The 21,797-nt window shown below is 42.8% G+C and overlaps 1 protein-coding gene across 1 annotated transcript in view; it reads left to right on the top strand.

Annotated features, from left to right (window-relative positions):
* The window catches only part of LOC126335884 (protein PRRC2A), a 1,700,716-nt gene that overhangs the window by 605,575 nt on the left and 1,073,344 nt on the right, over positions 1-21,797 (top strand). The window contains exon 2 of the mRNA XM_049999355.1: positions 3,295-3,360. The gene's annotated coding sequence lies outside the window, so the exon portion shown is untranslated. The remainder of the gene's footprint in view (positions 1-3,294; positions 3,361-21,797) is intronic.

Below are 21,797 nucleotides of genomic sequence, written 5' to 3'. Positions count from 1 at the left end.
TCAGCGTGGTCACGTTTACTGAAGCCTTTAGTAACGCCTCCCCAACTCACAACCAATATGTCGCCTTTCAACCTGACCAATATCTCGGGATGTACTGCATTTCAGTCTCCTACCACGCTCTTAGGTCCCACCCCACCCCACCCCCCACCCCACCCCAAAAAATGTAGGCCCGAGAACATATTTTCAGTGCTTTGTTTTCTTACTGCTTGCGCATCCATGAAGTCACACGGCCGGCCGCTCTGTGGCAGAGCGGTTCTAGGCGCTTCAGCCCGGAGCCGCGCTGCTGCTACGGTCGCAGGTTTGAATCCTGCCTCGGGCATGGATGTGTGTGATGTCCTTACGTTAGTAAGGTTTAAGTAGTTCTAAGTAATGGGGGACTGATGACCTCAGATATTAGAGCCATTTGAACTTTTTTTTTTTTTTTAAATCACACTCCAGAACGGCATTACGTCAAAGGACAAAACCAACATTTAGTAGCGACACCTCCTGTTACCCTCATTCTCACGTCGTGTACAACCGATCCATCGTTTTGGAAGTTAATGATTTAAAAATGTCCGAACATCCATACCACAGTTTCGGTTACTCCGACTTCCTCAAAGTTGTACTCCATTGGCTCTGTATCAAGCTGTAGCGTCAGGTATTGCTCAAGCATGTCCAGGTAACTGTTTGTTGTAACATTTACTATTATCTCAGTGAGGAAAACTGGACCGTTCAATTTTTATGCTTACATAGTGCAGAGCACTTTAATTATATTTCGGGTAGTCATCAAGATGTTCGCTTACGCGACGAAAATTTTGAAATTTATTGTACACTCTCAGCAAATCTCTCCTATGTATCGCTATGCATTAAAGAATTACAACGTTTGTGTTCGCTGTATTCATTCTGAACTGCTCCGTACGTTACGTCTGGCTCGTGAGACAACAACAACGTGTACCGGATATCTTGCCACTGAGATTCCGACTGGTGTTAGGATCTTCATTTCTGTAAGACACACTGAGTCTGCTGTGCCATCGTTAGCCGAAGATTGATTTCTCTAAGCAGAAGCAATTTTTTCTCGCTTTTTAAGAGTGAATTGCTCAAAGAGTACCGTGACTAGGACTTTTTGTTTTTGGCTAAACGACAGAGGATTTTTTCTATACGCCAGCAGATTTTTTTCCGGACAATAGGACGTAAACCGTTCTGAGAATAGGCCCTAGTAAGAGGGAGCACAAACCAGAGATATGAAATAGTGGGAGAAGGCATTCCAGCAACATCAAATCAGTCTGTAAGCACAATTCTGATTCGTCAAAAAGTCAATGCCAAAACAACGTTCTGGTGTTGTTCTGGCCTCGGAAAACGGAATAGTTGTCACGAAAGATTCACGGTGTGAAGTGGGCAAGATTCGCAAGTTGCATGTGACGAGTGGAAGTGGTATTTCTTTTGACAGCTGTGCTTTTTTTAAAAAGTGTTGTATTGACCTGGCATAGACTTCTGTTAATCTTTGGCAGCAGCTCTACATTATGATGTAATATTAATAACAAAGAACTAACTTGGCTACCTCTGTATGAAAACAAATAAGCTGCATAATTTGCAAGGTAACTTAAGAGTTCGGTTTTGTGTGACTCTTTCTCATATTTTGTTCTATTCTGAGATATAACTCCTCCATGATTCAAGAACCTTGGAATGAGCAGGAAGGGATGTTCAGTGTTAGCTGCTATATTTCGATCGGATACATAACCTGTGACAGTTAACTCTGCACGGTTGCTTCGTTCATCCTCCACAACGACGTATCACTTAAAGCGATTTTGTTTACGTTTTTGTGGCAACGCCTCAGTGTTGTCGCAAGTCTAGGCGACTGCAGATCTCAGTCAAAACTGACTGCAGTCTATTGCACTATGCGTTTGAAAACAGGCAACAACGCAGGATGCAAAATGCGTGGAATCGCGCTTTGTTCAAAGACCGGGAGCTGACCGTCTGGGTAAGTAATGTGCGTAAATAGACCAAAAGACCAGAAATCGCTTGAGTGGACAGCTGACTATAGGTCACTGAAATCAGCTGCAATCGCCAAGCGATTTAAGACTGAATGCCCACATGAATTTAGGTATCGAGAAGACAGGTACCGGACTAAGTTCATCGGACATCTTCTATCACATTTTCACTCACTTGCGAAAAATCTGATGCGATCGTTGTCCATAGATTTGTGACCCTTGCAAAATTGAATCAACGGAAAATACTGATGACAGCTTTGAATTTTGCCGTGGGTTTGTTAAGCTACTAAGAGAATACCTTACCAAAATCCGTGAGCTCTCTAAGGTCTTCCAAGCGCTGGCCTGAACATATTTTGAGAAACCAATGAAAACCTAGATGATGGTTGCTAGTGAGTATTTGAGGCGCAGTCCTCTTGAATGAGTCATCTAGAATGAATCATGTGGTGTAACTTAAGTGCTTCTTTTTTTTAGTTCTTCGATATATATGAACCGGTGAAAGTGTTGTGGTTTTCCGTCAAGCCAAATGTTTGTGAATGTCTTAAGAGACGATCAGTGACATTGTAAATGTTTTCCAATGATTTATTTCTTATCTGCTAAAATGAAACATATGAAATTCCGTGCAATCAATGTTGTTACCACATAGCAATTGTGAATACACTCCTCTGTCGAAAAATGACGTCTTATTCGGATCTCATGTTGCAATTCAACAAGCTATTCTGTTAAATTTTCCTTAGACAAAGAGGAATGTGTGAAATTGCTGGTGGTTTCAGAGAAAACATTTCTATAGTTTTCGGTTAAGGTAACGTTAAATCTTGTTCCAAAAACGACGATGACGTGAAACGAGGCAAATATTCTGCTACCAGTCACCTGTTGTCGAGGAAATTTCACAATAGTCAGGCATTCCGCCAGTCTTCTAACGGCTCGTACATTAGCAAGTCAGAAGAACTTTCAGAACAGTGTGAAGAATGCAGAATAGTATGACATATTCGGCCATAAAAAGACAGACAACAAACGGTAATGGGCAAAAGGGTATAACATGACATTCGTTGACTATAGACGTTGTAATTTACTAATGTTGCAATTCTCTCGTATTTTTTATAGATGAAGATATTAACACGTAACATAACTATGGAAAACGGATTTCTCACTTCTCTTTTCAGAATTATTCGGCCAGTTGACTACATGATCATTAGCGACGGAAGGCTGTTCCACAGATTTCTTTTCTTAACGTTACGCTTATTGTCTTTTAGGAGACTGTATGTTTCAAGTAAAACATTTAAGAAGATGCTCGCTGCCAATTTCAGCTGGTTTCTTTGTTTTCTTGCAGGGTTTGTGATTGGCCGGTGATGTTCCTGAGCGTCCAGTCGCTGAAGCCCGCCTGAAGAAACAGCAGGTAGGCCTATGTCAGTCTGCATACGTTGTTTGTGTATGCTACAGACATCTACTGTCTAAGAGGCAATAACCGTCCGGCTATTTATCATTATATATTCTAAAATAGGCTCAGCAATCTGCGCAAGGAAGTATATTTTAGCATCTTCTCCCTCATAGTGTTGGAATGGAATGACATCTTGACTATATCTTTAACGGATACGATGAATTTTCCAGTGTGTGCTGCGTCAGTCACCATTATAATCCTTTATAGTTTTATTTTTGTATTTTAGATGTACAGCACTGTTGCAGGGCATTTTCCTTGGAAACTGGCCTTAAATTAAACATTTAATTGTGCGACGATTGTTTCAGTTGTGGATGCGACCATCAGCGCACAAATTTGGGTTATCTGATGATGATCGTATGACGTTATTGGCCGGGAGATCTGCGTCTTTCAGGTCTTTTGTATATGGCGACACGTCGGCGACTTGATGAGGATAGCATAAACACCTACTCGAGCAAAGAAAATCTCCAACGCTTCCTGGAATCGACCCCGGGATCTTGGGCTCTAACGGTGGCGACGCTAACCATTAGAGCACGTGCTGAGGGCTACCTGATAATCTAAGCGATTTTCCCAAATGATATAGGCCACCCATCCAGAAAGGAAACGGCAGCAAAACTGGTGCATGATTTAGTACAATGATTTAACGTTCAGGTGCTGTACTTCAAGTAGAAGCGCAGATTAATATTTCATCTGCTCTCCATATGTCGTGTAGTGGCGCTGCCAGCTTGAGTGACTTACGCACACTTAAAATACGAAGAAAGATTTTTCAGTAATAAATGTAGTTAGCTTTGACAAGTAAACGTTCGACCACGCGACTGTTGTAATGGGTTTATTTTCGTTGTAGGTGAAGAGCGAATGTTAACTTTGATTAAACGATGGTTCAAAAATGGCTCTGAGCACTATGGGACTCAACTGCTGTGGTCATTAGTCCCCTAGAACTTAGAACTACTTAAACCTAACTAACCTAAGGACATCACACCTGCCCGAGGCAGGATTCAAACCTGTGACCGTAGCAGTCGCACGGTTCCGGACTGCGCGCCTAGAACCGCGAGACCACCGCGGCCGGCAAACGATGGTTCAAATGGCTCTGAGCTCTATGGGACTTAACATCTGTGGTCATCAGTCCCCTAGAACTTAGAACTACTTAAACCTAACTAACCTAAGGACATCACACACTTGATTAAACGATTACGTTAGGAACCAGTGTGTAGACCTGTAAGAACAAGTGTTTCACATCCATCTGCTGAAATGGTCGACCGGTCCTTTATTTATTTATGACTTCTGGATAGAGACCGGGGGTTAGAGACCGGGGGTTAGAGACCGGGGGTTGATACAGAAAACTATTTCCCAACGTTTCGTCTCTGACTGTCATAGGTAAATGGGCAACTGTCTCAGGAGCTATTTTTTTGTTTACTGTTATTTCAGATCCCTGAACCTATATGGACGGGGAGGGGGCTGGGTTCCAGCGGTATAATATTCCGCCTTTTAGCCAATTGAATTTTAAAAAGTACAACACGAATGAGGAAAAAACCTTAGAGCTGTTCCTCTATTTTAAATTAAATTCCAAAGTCAGAAGCTATATATATATATATATATATATATATATATATATATATATATATATATATATATATATATATTGTATACACACATCGCAGAATGGTGAAATTTTTGTGAGAAGAAACACTGAAGCACTTCACTTTCACTTAAAATCTAAAGGACGTGTATTGGGCGAGAAGTGGTTCGGGAGGAGATAATATGCTCCAAAACGTAGGGGCCAGGTAGGTAGGAAAACTGTGGAGATGAAGGTAGAGTTTGGGGTGGATATTAATAATACGGAAGGCTCGAAAATAGAGGGCGAAGAGGAGTCTGGTGTGTGGGTAAGGTACTGGTAACAGGAGGAAAGGCGTGCGATTGCATGGAAAGAGCAGTCTTGATGTGGAGTGGGATAGGTGGAGAAGAATTGAAGTTGATAGGAGGAATAAATATCGGAGCGGATCTCTTTGTGTGGGAGAGGGAGTTGGTTGAAGTTGCTTTGGGATCGGATACGGAGCGTGTATGGGTGTAGAACTGTGGGATGTGTTTGTAAAGGCGCGAACGCCTTCTGAATTGATAGAGCTGTATAGAGGACACCACTTAACGCTACGTGAAACCGACTGCGTGATTAACTCTGCTGGCGCTGTCGTTCTCTATTAAAAGTAATCGATCGTCATTTTGTTGGCCCAAAGTCAGCATCCATATTTTATATAAATTACCACCTTCATCTGTTCTGTTAAATTCGATATAGTGTGTGTAAATATGTGGGTGTTGTGTGATGTCCTTAGCTTATTTAGCTTTAAGTAGTTCTAAGTTCTGGCGGACTGATGACCTCAGCTGTTAAGTCCCATAGTGCTCAGAGCCATTTGAACCATTTTTTGTGTAAATATGTATGGTCTCTCTCTAAATGCGGGCATGATTAAGAATTGTCTTGCCATAACACTAGTTTCACTGAATTATATTTTGCGGTTTCCATCTCGGAAAGCATAATTTCTACTGCCGATTTATCACTTTGTCCCAGGCGACAGTTCCTTTTGTGTTCAGAAATGTGGTTAGAATGTGGAAGCTACTTTCCGACGACACTAAACAGTTTCATAGAGGATAATTCAGTTGTCCCTACCACTCTTTATTTTATGCAGTCAGCAATGTTACAGCTGGAGTTCCTAAAACAAGCGCCAGATTTTCAAATTCTCTCGCTTGCTACGTTCAGATTATTAGTCCTACAGAAAAAAGATGAGCTGTACCTTTTTATAGGAAATTTTGATTAGTTAAATTTTGTACTTGCTTACACTTTCGCTGGTGGTCTTCACTTTCGAGTTATTCAAGAAAAAGGTACAAAAGTGATCTTCAAAAATACCTCCACTCCACACTCATCTCTCACCAGTCAGGATTTCTAGTACGTTGTTTGTGGTACTCCCTCCTACCACTGTACAAAAATTTCCGACTACACCACCTATTCCCGACATTCGAACTTTATTGTTCCCTGTTGACTCGGCTGACAACTACCGTTATAGCATTATTATCTGAAACATGCCCGTGAGAGTAATGAACGAAAAACGACTTGTGAGCGTTACTCTAAAACTAATTACATTGACAGTTCTATCCAAACCTAAACTTTACAAGCACAGTAGTTTCGTAGTCAGAAGGCCTGACGAACACAACGATTTTGTTTGTTTTTTGCTGTTAAAATTCAGAAAACTGTTAAGGAATAATTACACAAACGTCATTTTTACAGTTTGTAAGCGCTGCACTGAGCTGGCGGCCTAATAATATCAGGCGATGAGGGCCAAAAAGGGCGAAAGCGGGAAAGGATTCGTGCAGTCGCAAATATTTATACAGTGGTAGGAGGGAGTGCCATGAACAGTATATTAGAGATTGGAGTGTAGGATTGGGGTATGTTTTTTCTTGAATAACTCGAAATCCGTGGCCTCGATCGAAAACTTATGTCAGTTCAGAACATAATGACATTAAATTTCCTACAAAAAGCTTCTGCTCATTCTTTTTCCTAAATTAATAGTTTGCGCGTAGCGAGCGAGCGAGCGGGGCCAGGTATAATATTTCGGGTTGCATAAAATTACAGCGGTAGGGGCAGCTGAATCACCCTGCCTCTCAGTCCAGAAGTTTTAATTGAAATAAACACGCTACACGCTGTATGAAGTCAAACCTCTGTTAAAGGGTATACTGAGAAGAAGTTGTTAATTCACCGAGAGGATATGTTCATAGTCTCACTTTCCCTCTAGTCTAGTAAGCGGTTCAAAAAAAATGGTTCAGTTGGCTCTGAGCCCTATGGGACTCAACATCTGTGGTCATAAGTCCCCTAGAACTTAGAACTACTTAAACCTAACTAACCTAAGGACATCACACACATCCATGCCCGAGGCAGAATTCGAACCTGCGACCGCAGCAGTCGGGCGGTTCCTGACTGCGCGCCTAGAACCGCTAGACCACCGCGGCCGGCTCTAGTAAGCGCTCGCAATAAGTGTTATTCTGTACAATTATGCCACTAGATGTTAAGAATCCATGAATCTCTAAGAAATTGTAGTCATTGCTATAGTCACTGCTACACGATACCAATTACACCTACAAACACCCAATTAACACCTATCCACAAAGTTCCCTGTCCTGCGGCTGCAGCTATCTTAAGCTCTTTGGAATAACGGTTTCAGATCTACATCTATATCAACATGAATACTCTGCAAATCACATTTAAGTGCGTGGCAGGGTGATCATCGAACCACCTTCACAATTCTCTATTATTTCAATCTTGTATAGCGCGCGGAAACAACGAACACCTATATGTTTCCGTACAAACTCTGATATCCCCTATAATTATCGTGGTGATTGTTTCTCCCTATGTAGGTCGGTGATGGGATTTTCGTGAGAAGATTCCATCGCAAAGAAAAACGCCTTTCTTTTAATGATGTCCAGCCAAATGTTGTATCATTTCAGTGACACTCTCTCGTATTTTTCGTAATAATAAAAAACGTGCTACTCTTTTTAGAACTTTTTAGATGTACTCCGTCAGTCCTATCTGGCAAGGATCTCACACCGCGCAGCAGTATTCTAGAAGAGGACGGACAAGGGTAGTGTAGGCATTCTCCTTAGTAGATCTGTTACATTTTCTAAGTGTCCTGCCAATAAAAGCGGTCTTTGGTTAGCCTTCCCCAAAACATTTTTCTTTCTGTTCCAATTTAAGTTGTTCGTACTTGTAATTTCTAGGTATTTAGGTGAATTTACGGCCTTTAGATTTGACTGATTTATCGTGTGACAAAAGTTTAACGAATTCCTTCTAGCACGACCTCACACTTTTCGTTATTTAGTGTCACCTGCCAATTTTCGCACCATTCAGATATCTTTTCTAAATCGTTTTGTATTTTTTTATCTTTTGATAACTATTAGACGATAAACGGTAGCGTCATCTGCAAACAGCCTAAGACGGCTGCTCAGATTGTCTCCCAAACCGCTTATATAGATAAGAAACAGCAAAGGGGTCTATAACACTACCTTAGGGAACGCCAGAAATCACTTCTCTTTTACTCGATGACTTTACGTCAGTTACTACGAACTGCGACCTCTCTGACAGGAAGTCACAAATCCTGTCACATAACTGAAACGATATTCCATAAGCACGCCAGTTAACTACATTCCGCTTGTGTGGTACAGTGTCAAAAGCCTTCTGGAAATCCAGGAATACGGAATCGATCTGAAATCCCCTATCAGTAGCACTCACACTTCACGTGAATAAAGAGCTAGTTGTGTTTCACAAGAACGATGTTTTATAAACCCGTGTTGACTGTGCGTCAATAGACCGTTTTCTTAGAGGTAGTCCATCATGTATGAACACAATATATGTTCTAGAATCCTGCTGCATATCGACTTTAATGACATGGGCCTGTAATTAACTGGATTACTCCTACTACCTTTCTTGAATATTGGTGTGACCTGTGCAACTTTCCAGTCTTTCGGTACGGATCTTTCGTCGAGCGAACGGTTGTATATGATTGTTAAGTATGGAGCTAATGAATCAGCATACTCTGAAAGGAACCTAATTGGTATGCAGTCTGGACCAGAAGACTTGCTTTTATTAAGTGGTTTAAGTTGCTTCACTACTCCTAGGTTATTTAGTTCTACGTTACTCTTGTTGGCAGCTGTTCTCGATTCTAGTTCTGGAATATTTACTTCGTCTTCTTTTGTGAAGGCATTTCGGTAGGGTGTGCTTAGTAACTCTGTTTGGCAGTACGGTCTTCGATAGTATCTCCATTACTATCGCGCAGAGAAGGCATGGGTTGTTTCTTGCCGCTAACATACTTCACATACGAACAGAATGTCTTTGGATTTTCTGCCAGGTTTCGAGACAATGTTTCGCTGTAGAAACTCTTATAAGCATCTCGCACTGAAGTCCGCTGTAAATTTCGAGCTTCTGTAAATGATAGTAAATCTTGGGGATTTTGCGTCTGTTTAAATTTGTCATGTTTGTTTCGTTGTTTCTGCAACAGTGTTCTCACCCGTTTTGTGTACCAAGGAGGATCCCCTTCGTCGTTTGTTAATTTATTTGGTACAGACGTCTCAATTGCACCCAATACTATTTCTCTTAATTCAAGCCACATCTGGTCTACGCTTATGTTATTAATTTGAAAGGAGTGGAGATTGTCTCTCAGGAAGACGTCAAGAGAATTTTTATCTGCTTTTTTGAATAGGTATACTTTTTGTTTAGTTTTGGAGGATTTGGGGTTTACAATGTTCAGTCTCTCTACGACAACCCTGTGTTCACTATCCCCTGTATTCGTTTTGATGCTCGGTACTAACTCAGAATTATTTGTTCCTATGAGGTCAAGTGTGTTTTCATAACCGTTTACTATTTGATTGTGATCATGAACTAACTGCTTGAAATAATTTTCGGAGAATGCTTTTAGCACAATGTCGGATGATGTTTTATGCGTACCTCCGGAAATAAACATATATTTTCACCAACTTATCGAGGATAAATTAAGGTCACCACCAACTATTATCGTATGAGTCGGGTACGTGTTTGCAATCAAACTCAAGTTTTCTTTGAACCTTTCAGCAAATGTATCATCTGGAGGTTGGTAAAAGGCTCCAATTATTATTTTATTCCTCTTCCCAACAGTGACCTCTGCCCATACTAGCTCACAGGAAATACCTGCTTCAAAAATTTCAGCTGAGCTTATCTCCGGCTTTAGCCAGCTTTCAGTGCCTATAACGATCTGAGCATCAGTGCCTTTTATTAGCATTCCAAAGCTTCCTCTTCAGCTTCGAATGGCTTCGTGCAGTGTTGCCGAAACTTTACTGTGGTCCTCTATCTCATTGTCACACTGACACACCCAGCACTGTATCACGATGATTAGGCGGCTAGAGCAGTCATCTGGATTGTCTTGGCTCAGCTGCAACCTGCCCGCTTCTCGATTAGGCGGGCTTCTTGAAGGGGTATGAGCAGTTGAGGAGACCACACGGCGCTGACCTTTGTCGTGGTCAAAATGTCGTGCAAGCTATTGACTCTGATCCATAACTGATTTTTCACTTCCTCCACTATCGCCGTCTTCGAATACTACAACGTCCATTTCTCCTACGAATTTCGTTTCCCCACAATGAGGCAGTTTGCTGCATCGTTGGTCGTCTTTCAAACTTTTTTGACCACACTGGAAGTGTATGCAACACCAACGCACCCTGGAAAATGATGGTAGCAGCGTTATTCTGCTCTAAATGCTTAAAGCCACTTCAGCAGTTGGGTGTGTCTTTTGGTTTGGGTCTTCAAATGGTTCAAATGGCTCTAAGCACTATGGGACTTAACATCTGAGGTCATCAGTCCCATAGACTTAGAATTACTTAAACCTAACTAACCTAAGGACATCAAATACATCCATGCCCGAGGCAGGATTAGAACCTGCGACCGGAGAAGTAGCACGGTTCCGGACTGAAGCATCCACAACCACTCGGCAACAACGGCTGGCGTTTGGGTCTTCCATCGGCGTGTTATGGTTTAGTGGCATGGGGATTTCAGACACATGCCTGCGAACAAAAAAAAATTAATTACAAAACTTTAGTTTTTCGAGACAATAGTTGCAACTGCTTGAATATACATCGTGAGGTTCTGGAACGACGTTTCCAGAGAGCTCCATTCATCGCTTCCGTTTCAGTTTCGAACTAAGTGCTGCTCAGCAGGGCCCTGCTTACGTCAGTGACGCTTAAGCCCTCATCACACGGGACGTGCATGCAGACGGAATATCCAACGTCACGTGAGACAGCGCCGTCAGCACACGGGACGATGTGGTTAACGTGATTTCGCGCTCTCAGATCTCTTCAGCGACAATTGTCCGCTTTCTTTGGCTCGTAAACCGTGTATTTTATTCACAAAGACGGACGCGCGTAAAACTCCTATGTTAGCTCTATTAAAACTCGCATTTCCTCCCTTCTCCATGTGCTAGCTATATTGTTCTGCCTGTGGTATACATAAATAATAACTTCAGTATCCGTGAACACGTAATAAGACAAAAATGAAAAATATATGGCCACCCAAGAAGGACATCTGCTTTTAAAATAACACCAAATTGAAGAAAGTCACTCCTGGAGAAAAAACGCACTTACGTTTGCATAATATGAAATATTACAGAGTTTATTTCTTATAATTTCATAAGAAAGTCCCATAACCTTTTAAAAAATGAGAAGATGGAAAAAAAATTGGATATAGCGAAACGCAAACCCCGTACCGGTCTATCCTCTGTTCTGTTGCGTGGCGTGTCTACTAACTAAGCTCCGATGAAGCTCTATGATCGACCTTGTTCTGTATGTACGGTCTCTTGAAGGCTTCAATAGCCGAAATCTTATTGACATTTAATTACAAAAAAATGGTGCAAATGGCTCTGAGCACTATGGGACGTAACATCTGTGGTCATCAGTCCCCTAGAACTTAGAACTACTTAAATCTAACTAACCTAAGGACATCACACACATCCATGCCCGAGGCAGGATTCGAACCTGCGACCGTAGCAGTCACGCGGTTCCGGACTGAGCGCCTTAACCGCGAGACCACCGCGGCCGGCGTTTAATTACAACAAATCGTAACAAGAATGACATATTTTTATGAATCTTCAATATTCCGTTGCCTTAAAATGGTTTACTTTCATAACGCGCGAGTTATAACACGAAAATGACTATACGAAATTCTTTAACCACCAATATGCCGGTTCTTGTAATGTTATTACAATAAATCGTACTGATAACGATTCGTTCTCGAGACATTCAATGTGCTGGTGCTTAGAAACAGCATGTGTTGATGAGGTGTGAAGTATAAGATAAAACACATCGAATATCGGTTCCACTGAACACGACAGATACAGTACAGCGTCTCCTTTTTTGCGTGTATCGTAGGGAGTGTTTTTGCTTCCTGTTTGTTCTACCTTGTATTGTATGTTAACCGGGGGCCTATAAACAACGGAGAGGCTCCGTCCCCGCCGCAGCCGCCTTGGTCCACAACCCCACGACGCCTACCGCAGTCCACTCCACCCCTCCGCCGCCCCACACCGAACCCAGGGTTATTGTGCGGTTCGGACCCCGGTGGACCACCCGAGGGAAAGTCTCACGCCAGACGAGTGTAACTCCTATGTTGGCGTGGTAGAGTAATGGTGGTGTACGCATACGTGGAGAACATGTTTGCGCAGCAATCACCGACATAGTGTAGCTGAGGCGGAATAAGGGGAGCCAGCCCGCATTCGCCGAGTCAGATGGAAAGCCGCCTAAAAACCATCCACAGACTGGCCGGCTCACCGGACCTATACTCAAGTCCGCCGGGCGGATTCGTGCCTGGAACCAGGCGCTCCTTCCCAATGCGGAAATCCGTGAGTTAGACCGTACGGCTAACCGGGCGCACCTTGGTTTTACCTTACTTGGCACCTTGCCAGGAATATTTCGGCTGTGGTCGCTTCACACTCGTCGGCTCGTTCTCTCTCACTGAAACATGCAACAGTGTGAGGCTAGTTTTGACTTGTTGTTCCTACCGAAGATGAGTACACGATCCTGCTGCTGTGAGGTAACACTGACAACTCAAAGTAATCGATTATCGAGATCAGATGACGATTAACGAAGCTGTGTGTTATGAGGGACTGGAGGCATTAGCAAGTTCAGCACTATCAGGACACTGGTCATCAAGCGTATGTACGCTAATGTTCATTTAGAGGGATTTCACTTCACCCCTCCTCATACAATTATCATTACATTTCTGAAGCCATATCACTCCTGTTACTGCAAATTCCTATCATCTCAAGATAGGAAAGAAGATCTTTTGCTTCATCTGCGAATCGCACAAATTTCTTTATGTGTCATTTCGTAATCTGAACATCTGGATGTTGTGTTTTTGATGTGTGATTTGAGAACCAGTCTTAAGGGAACGAAAATTGCCTTAACACGCTTTGTGGCTGGCCATAAGAACAGCCTTTAGCTAGAGGTGAGGAGTTGTTCCCGGTCCGACAAGAGACTCTTTGGTACCTGGTATTTATACAAGCCTGTAGTTGAATATCAAGATTTTCTGGATCAGATTCCAATCTGTTACACTCCGGGCTTATGAAATTTTCTGCATAATTGGGCGCGGTCTGTAGTCCAAACTACGCCAGCGGAGAAGGCATAATGAAATGGAAGGCTGCTAGCTGTGCCGAGCACACCCAGGATGTAAAACAGAAGTCGCCTGTCCGACATGTTTCCCGTGGGCCGTTTCTCTCGCCGCCTCCTGGGGCGCTGCGCAGCTCGCGGAGGTAATTTCGAATTTAATTTGGGCCTCGCGCTGATGAGCGGCCGCCACCGGGCTGTAAACACCGGCCCCTCTGATTGTGGGCCGGCCCAGCCCTGGCGCCGACCAGGGTCGTACCGGGGACGCCCGCTGTCTCCGTCTGCCAGATTATCTCGTTGCCCTCCTCTAATAAATATAGTCCGCCGTTTCATTATCTCCAGCGCGGGCGTTCAATTCTGTAACGAACCATCACACACTGCCCCATTTCTTTCGGTGACCTCGTCTCTCTTACGGACTTCATTTGCATCCACACCTTTCTCGTTGCAGCTGCTTCTGATTGTAACCTCTGACCTTTCTTACCGGAAGCTACATCCCGACAGAAATTTCCTGCGTAACTGTCGTCAGTGTTAGTGGAGGCACCGAGATCTGCCAAATGACACGATCCAACTGGGTAGTCTTTTCAGCGCGTATAGATGATTATCAAACTTCAGGTAACATTACAAAACAATGGAACACGTCTTCTTCAGCTGGATCAGGTGGAATACTTCGACATCCTCAAATGTCTTTTCTGTCACATACCTCCACATTATTTACAATTCAGAGAAGACTTAAGCCAACAGTTTCGTTTTGTTGTTCCAAAAACTGATTTCATATAGCTCTCTAGGCTACCTTGTTCCATGTAATTCACTTCATCTCTGTGTAGCTACTGCAACTTTTCATCAATTTGCACTTTCGTGCTGTATTCCATCCTTGGTCCCTCTCTGTGGTTCCCTCCACTACCAGACTGATCATTCGTTGATGCTTCAGACGTGTCCTGTCAACCTATCCCTTCTTTCAGTCAGTGTGTCACAAATTTAGTTTTTTCCCCAGTTTGATTCAGTAACTACAGTTTATTCGGTCTATCCATCTAATTTTCAGCTTTGCTCTGTAGCACCACATTTCAAAAGCTCCGAGTCTCTTCTTGTCTGAATTGTTTCGTAGACGGCTACACTCAAGAAAAGTACCTTTAGAAAACAGTTCTCAATATTTCGTACTCGATGTTAACAATTTTCTCTTTTTCAAAAATTCTCATTTTACTATTTCCGGTCTGCATTTTATACCCTCTCTACTTCGGTCGTCGTTTGTTAGTTTGTTTCCAAAAAGTAAAGCTGGCTATTACTCTTAGTGTTTCATTTCCTAATCTAACTTCTTCAGAATCGCGTGATTTAATTCGACTACATTCCGTTACCATTGTTTTACTTTTGCTGATGTTCATCCTATTACCTCTATCCATTCCGTTCCAGTTCCCTGACAAAATTACAATATGGTCGGCAAACCTTAAATATTTTGTATATCTTCTTCATCACAAATTTCTGTTCAGTTTCCTTCATCTCTTACTCGAATTCAAAATTGAATAACATCGGTGTTAGACTACAGTGCCGTCTAACTTCCTTCTTAACCAGTGCTTCCGTTTCACGCTCTTTCTGGTGTAACTTTCGCTGTATGTATTTTATTGCTGCTTCCCTAAAAATTTTAGAGAGTGTAGATCAGTCAACGTTGTCGTAATCTATCTCCAAATCTAAAAAACTTTAAATGCAGGTTTGCCCTTCTTTAATCTATCTTCTAAAACAACTTTTGTAGTCAGTATTGCCTCACGTGTGTCGACATTACTCCTAAATGCTAATTGGTCTTCACTGAGGTAGACGTCAACAAATTTTTGAATTTGCTGTCGTCAGCCTGTGATTGGGCGTCCACACCTAGCACCATGTTATCAGCAGCAGGCGAAGATGTTAGCCCATTGACATGAACAAGATACTTGGAAGTGTCCTGTGTTAAATAGAACTCTTAATTATCTAGAATTCCTTGTCATTTTCGAGTCACTCAGTTTGGTGCTGTTTTTCTCTCGAAAAGCTATATGAGACATTTGTAACCTGATCCAGGTTCGGCCCATCTTTGCGGATACTGAAGGCGCAAACGATAATGTTGTAATTCCCTTAATATGGGAAAGAATGATAGAGATTACTCTGTCCAGTAACTTCCTTTATGGCATAAGCAAATTTTTCATGAGAAGGACTCTCCTCTTATGCCTAAAAAAACTGTAGGTCCATGGTACGCCACCGTCGGTCTTCCGTAGGAATCGATATTAAGCCCAGTACTGATACTTCCTGGCAGATTAAAACTATGTGCCGGGCCGAGACTCGAACTCAGGACCTTTGCCTTTCGCGAGCAAGTGCTCTACCAACTGAGGTACCCAAGCACGACTCACGCCCATCCTCACAGCTTTACTTCTGCCAGTACCTCATCTCCTACTCTCCTACCTTCCAAACGTTACAGAAGCTCTCCTGCGAGCTTCTGCCAAGTTTGGAAGGTAGGAGACGAGGTATTGGCAGAAGTAAATGTGTGAGGACGGGGCGTGAGTCGTGCTAGGGTAGCTCAGCTGGTAGAGCTATTGCGCGCGAAAGGCAAAGATCCCGAGTTCGAGTCTCGGCTCGGCACACAGTTTTAATTTGCCAGGTAGTTTCATATCAGCCCACACTCCACTGCAGAGTGAAAATCTCATTCTGGAAGCCCAGTACTGTTTAAAGATTACATGGCTGCCATAGAAGCCAAGATGCTAAGAGCTATTCAAGTACTTCAGTACTCTGATGTTTTATGTAAATATACTTATGCTACCAGGCATCAAGGACCAAGGAAAGTAATGAGTACAGCAATGTCCCAGTAACATGTTTGGCGTCTAAAGGGCTTTCAGCTCTCAAGACGACTGTCGCTAACTTTGGCAGGTGAAGAATATCTAACAATGTAATGGCTTTTACCATTTTGGGGGGAGGTGGGGAATAGGGATGGGTGGAGTGATTGATGATTCCTATGATTCCCCCCTCCCCCCCCCCCCTGGATCTTCATCTGTACAGCATTATCCCCTACGTCTGAAAAAGTAAACTGAGAAATGCGAAAGTTTCGTGAAATTCTAGTGTTCCTTCGTATTTAAGTTCAGTATCTATGGTAAGATCACGTAGTGCAGGCTCTTAGTTCACCCGGGATTGCGTCAGCTTTGCGGGAGTGGTAAGACGGATTCGAAGTTCTGCTGCGTCCGGATACAGTTTCACTGTAAGGCGGCTTGGCGCACTGACTTTTCGTAGAGATGGTAAAACAAGAGATGCGAAACATTGCTCCATTTCATTTAAACAGCTTGCAGAGCTCGCAGAGAAGGCTTTGGCGCACTCGCAATATCATAAACGTCCAATATGGCAATAATGTATAATTAAGGCGGCTGTCAGACGCGAGGGGCACGCACGAGTCGAGAGAGGAGCGGCCGGGACTTTTCTGTTTGAGATGTCAGTGGGCGCAGCGTTCTCATTAAGGCTATGGCGTGCTCCTCTGATGTCTGCTTGTGGGGCAAATTATAAGCGGGGCGAACCTGGCGCGCTTTCATTTAGAGTATTAGTTAACAAGGGAAGCGGGGAGAGGCTTCCATATTTACAGCTCAATCAGCGGAGTAGTGCCCTGTCGGCGCGGGGTCAGTCGCCAGACAGCCCACCCCGGGGCTGGCTCTGCCTCCCTTCCAGGTTAGAGACCTCGCGCTTCTTCTCCTCCTCGGTCACCGTGATTAAATCCGTGTAAATAAATAGAGAACCATAATGGCTGCAGCTGATTATTCCTGCGTATCGCAGCCGATTTTAATCTCGCCCATTTGGAGCTGTTAAGAGTAATTCCAGTCCGCTCCAAGGCGGGCGGCGCCTGGGGGGCCGTGGCACTTTCCTCCCCTACCCCCGTTACCCCCTCCCCTCGCTACCACCCCTCAAGCCCTCTCTTCTGTGGCCAGGTCCAAATTTATTTGCGACTGCCGACTCCGAATATTTAATTACACCGGCGAAAAGTGGTTCCTCTCGTATTTAATAAAATGCCCGACGGCCATAATAAGCGCAGCAGTGGTGGTAGGAAAAATTAAAAGTGAGTATCGGAGGTTGGGAGTATGCGGAAGGAGGGTGGGGGGGGGGGGCTGAGGGAACAGCAATTTAGACTTCCGAATCCGATGTGGAGGACGTCAGCGCGTTCGGAATTAATTAATAAAAGCACACGCGCCGTTGTTGTGCATGGCGTGCGGGATAAAGACCGGGATGGACTCTCAGTTTGCGTCCCGCGAAGTGCAGCATTTGTTTGTACGCGCTGACAACGACGAACCAATTATATGTCAATTAACGCTTTCTGTCTGACGCTCACCACCGATTCCATGTGTATAAAGCGCTATACTAGCTATTTTCCGGATTTTCCTTTTAAAATCTTAATACAGCTGTTGGCTAAATCACGCTAAATGAATAAATGAAACTGTTTTTGTGCGAGTGATAAGTTTCCGATGTTAATAAATGGCTCCCTTAGATAAATGGGCAGTATACCACTGGCGACACAAACAAAAATGATGCTCCCTTCGTTTAACACTTCAAGAATTACCGAAGCGTTCAGCTGCACGCTTGTGCACTAGAAAAACTTTCAAAGTTTGGCTTAGCAAGATACTGAAAACTTCTGTTACAAACCTCAGGGACGCGTAGAGGAGTCTGTGTAGACAATGATTTGAATAGGAAGTCTTATACAAACATGTTTCAAAGAATGAGTTCCTTTTCCGGGCACTGCTACTTGAGAAACCGATAATGTTCTTCTGTGAGCGGTAATCCCTGTTGTTATTGCGGATCGTCAGTGGAAGAGAAGACACCAGATAAGCAAACACTATTAAGTCAATACTGTAGGTAATCTCATTAATTAGTAGGTAACGAATGAAGTCATTATCAGTGTGACAAGTATTACTATTAGTCTTTCACTCAGAAGACACGATATTGCAGAACTTTAGGTGTACGTTTCTATAGCACCGAAACATTTCTAGTGAGAAGCTCCTATTCAAAATGCTGTCCGCTCGGTCTTCAAAATTGCTCTCACGGCGCACTGGGAATCTCTAAACTTGCTGTATTTCCAGACTATTGAGTTTTGTTTATATGCACATTTGTCCTCTTGTCACATTAGGGCAGCCAGATTGCGTTTATGGGCCTTTCACAGTTTCTGAAACAAAACTAGCGAGTGTTCCATGATATTTCGGGCGAACCACCGGAACACCGATAACTTTCTGCCGAGTTATTTTGGCAGAGCCCGTGCACCTGAAAACCAGGAACTCTGCGCAAGAACCGTTCGACTAATCTATTGACACCCAGCGGTTCCCCAGAAATTTAATTAAACATTCTCACCGCCGGGAAAATGTCATATCTCACAATCAGATCACGGATCAAATATTTGCTCCTTTCATGGAAAATAGTCTATATCTCAGCTGTTAGTGCATGCGCGGTAGTTTCAGTGGTTTTCTCCAGCGTAGGCTCATAGTCTTCAGCGATTTATGGGCACATATCGGAGACTGGATCCCAGTTCGCAGCGAGATGAGGAAAAACCCACACATTAATTATTAAAGGTATTTATGTATAACCATACGTGTTTATTTTTATTAATATAAAACTTCGCCAGGGATCTGTAACATATTTAAAATTTGGTTTGCTTTCTAGACTTAAAAACAGTTCGTTGCAAAAGATATTGAGGTGTGATTTTTCGGTATTTTATGTCCAAATTTACTTATATCTGTAAGTTTCAGGTGTTTGCACATTTTTGAGATATTCCTCCGTCTGGTACTGCTGTTTTCTGCATATTCTCTCTTTGGTTTGCATCAGTATACATTTCTTGATGTGAAATACGCCAACTAAAAGTGTCTTTATGTGAATACGTTATCAGTTTAACTGTTAGTTTTGGTTTCAAAATGATCCAGAAATGTTTTCTTCAACTGTGGTTCGTCATAATCATATTTTTTCACTTTAATTTATAGTACATATGTTTCGTTACAGACCACAGACAATGATTTATACGAATAAAACGAAATGCATCTGATGATGTACATACTTTCTTGTAGATGCACAGCTGGAATTTAAATGCCCTTAGTGATTTTAAAGCATCTGTGGAGACCGTGACCACACAAACAAAGAATTATATGCATTAAGTTTGCAATAAATTCTCATTAGTTTGGAAAAAAAGCGCACAAGAAATAAAATCGTGGTTTGTCCAATTTTTTCAGAACTCATAAATGTTCTACCTTTTATTTCCACGGACTATAATTGAAGAATACATTTATTCCATTAATACTCAGTCATTCTTATGCCTTATACTGGCCTTTACCGTGTTTCCATCTGTGGAAATATCATGCATATGCTACAACACCAAGAAGCACTACAATATGTCCTGCTGTAGTATCTTCGCCAACTGATTGTGTACGCTTAACTGAGAGATACGACGACTGCAAGAACGTATTACCTTCAAGAAACAAATACTTGAATACTTGTCCGAAAAAAGAAAAACTCCTTGATCTGATTCCACAGTTCTCTGTTACTTTCTATCAAATATAGAACATTCATCTCCGCGTACGGCTCGCAATCTCAATCTCTATAAATAACTCGTTTGCCCCCGTAGTCTACGGACAATATATGTCATTTTTTAATATCTTGTGTTGCACTTTCTCTGGACACCCTCTCGCTTTAGCGTCAGCACTTTTAAAGCTACCTTTTGTTTAATTTTAATATTTTTTAGATCGCCCATTACAAAGATGCGTACATCCACAAATTTCATGGCCACGTCTTAAATGGATCTGGATTTTACATATAGATAGAAGCAGAAAAAAAATAGAGAAAATATTAAAAACTGCGGGCTCCGTGCGGTCATACACCACGTACAGTGGCTCTTGCAGTAAAATCAGTCATCTATTATTCAAGCGATTCGCGACGTCAGCAGAACAAGCAGCCGTTCTTGTAGACTGTAGAATCACAGCGAGACAAGTAGCAGGTCCTCGCCTGCAGGTGAAAGCTCCGCACCCGCCTCAGACTCCCATCGGACTGCGGCCCGCTATTATCGGTCTCTCATTACGAGATCATGCTAATGCGAAATTACATCCTGCATAATATATCAGCTTTCGAATTTACGGCGCATTATCGTCGCACTACAATGTAATCGCTTCCGTGTGGAAAGTAAACTCACGCGCTTCTCTTCGTTTCGCCATGTGGAGGGTGTCTTGCAGGTGCTGAAGATATACTTCAAGTAAAAAGTGTACCTCACCCTTAATAGCTACCGTTGTATTATTTCCTTTCCTTTAATCAGCATCTGATGAGAATAGAACTTCTTAGAGGCCTATAGTTTTCAAAAAAAATCTGCTGAAAACTAGATATTACGCTTTCTCCAACGTTTATGGCACCTTGAGAACCGGACAAGATTGTGATCTCTATCTTTCAAGGCTTAATGATCAAATGCAGTGTTACGTCAGTTACTGGGTGGTTATAATTTACGTGCAGCTACTCACTGAAATCCAGTGTGAGCTGCGAAACTTGATAGACATTGTAATGCGTTAACGCGGAACCAATTTACGCTGGAGAAAATTAGTTCCAGTTTTGGCCACCAGATGCGAATCCGGCGCTGTGAATGCAAGAAAGACGTTTGGGAATGTTTCCTTATGTGATGGATTAGAAACAGGACGTGAGTAGAAAAGGTCAAACAAATGAGAAAGGCATTATGTTGATATTATCAGTAACTGCCGCTTGCACTAATTGTTCTATATGAGTACCAGAGATGCCCGTGAGACGCTGTACAGCACCGGACTTACACCTGCTGTGCGAAACTGGAACTAGTTTTCTTCCACCCTAAATCGGTTCCGCATTAACACACTAGAATATCTGCCAAGTTTCCTACCATACGATGATTACAGCCCACAATGGACCTCAGTGAGTAGTTGCATTTTGATTATAACCAGCCGGTACTTTTCAGCCTAGTTGGTACAGTGCTACTGAAAGAGGAGGCGATGCGGTTTGCACTTTGTATTCCCGTTCTGGAAGACGGCAGTTCAAATCGCCTTACAGCCATTCACATTCTGGAAGACAGCGGTTCAAATAGCCGTTCAGCCATTCAGGTTTAGATTTTTCCATGGTTTTACTAAATCGCTAAAGGTAAATGGCGGTATGGTTCTCATACGACCGGATTCCAGCGCCATTGTTCCACTTTTTGAGTTTGTGCTCGGTCTGTAATGACCTTGACTGCGACCCGACGTTAACCCCAATCTTCCTTGCTGCCTTGGTACAGCATT

This window comes from Schistocerca gregaria, chromosome 2, assembly GCF_023897955.1.
Source record: "Schistocerca gregaria isolate iqSchGreg1 chromosome 2, iqSchGreg1.2, whole genome shotgun sequence".
Lineage (NCBI taxonomy): Eukaryota > Metazoa > Arthropoda > Insecta > Orthoptera > Acrididae > Schistocerca > Schistocerca gregaria.
Note: the sequence above shows the minus strand (reverse complement) of the source record. Positions and strands in the feature narration are given on the sequence as shown.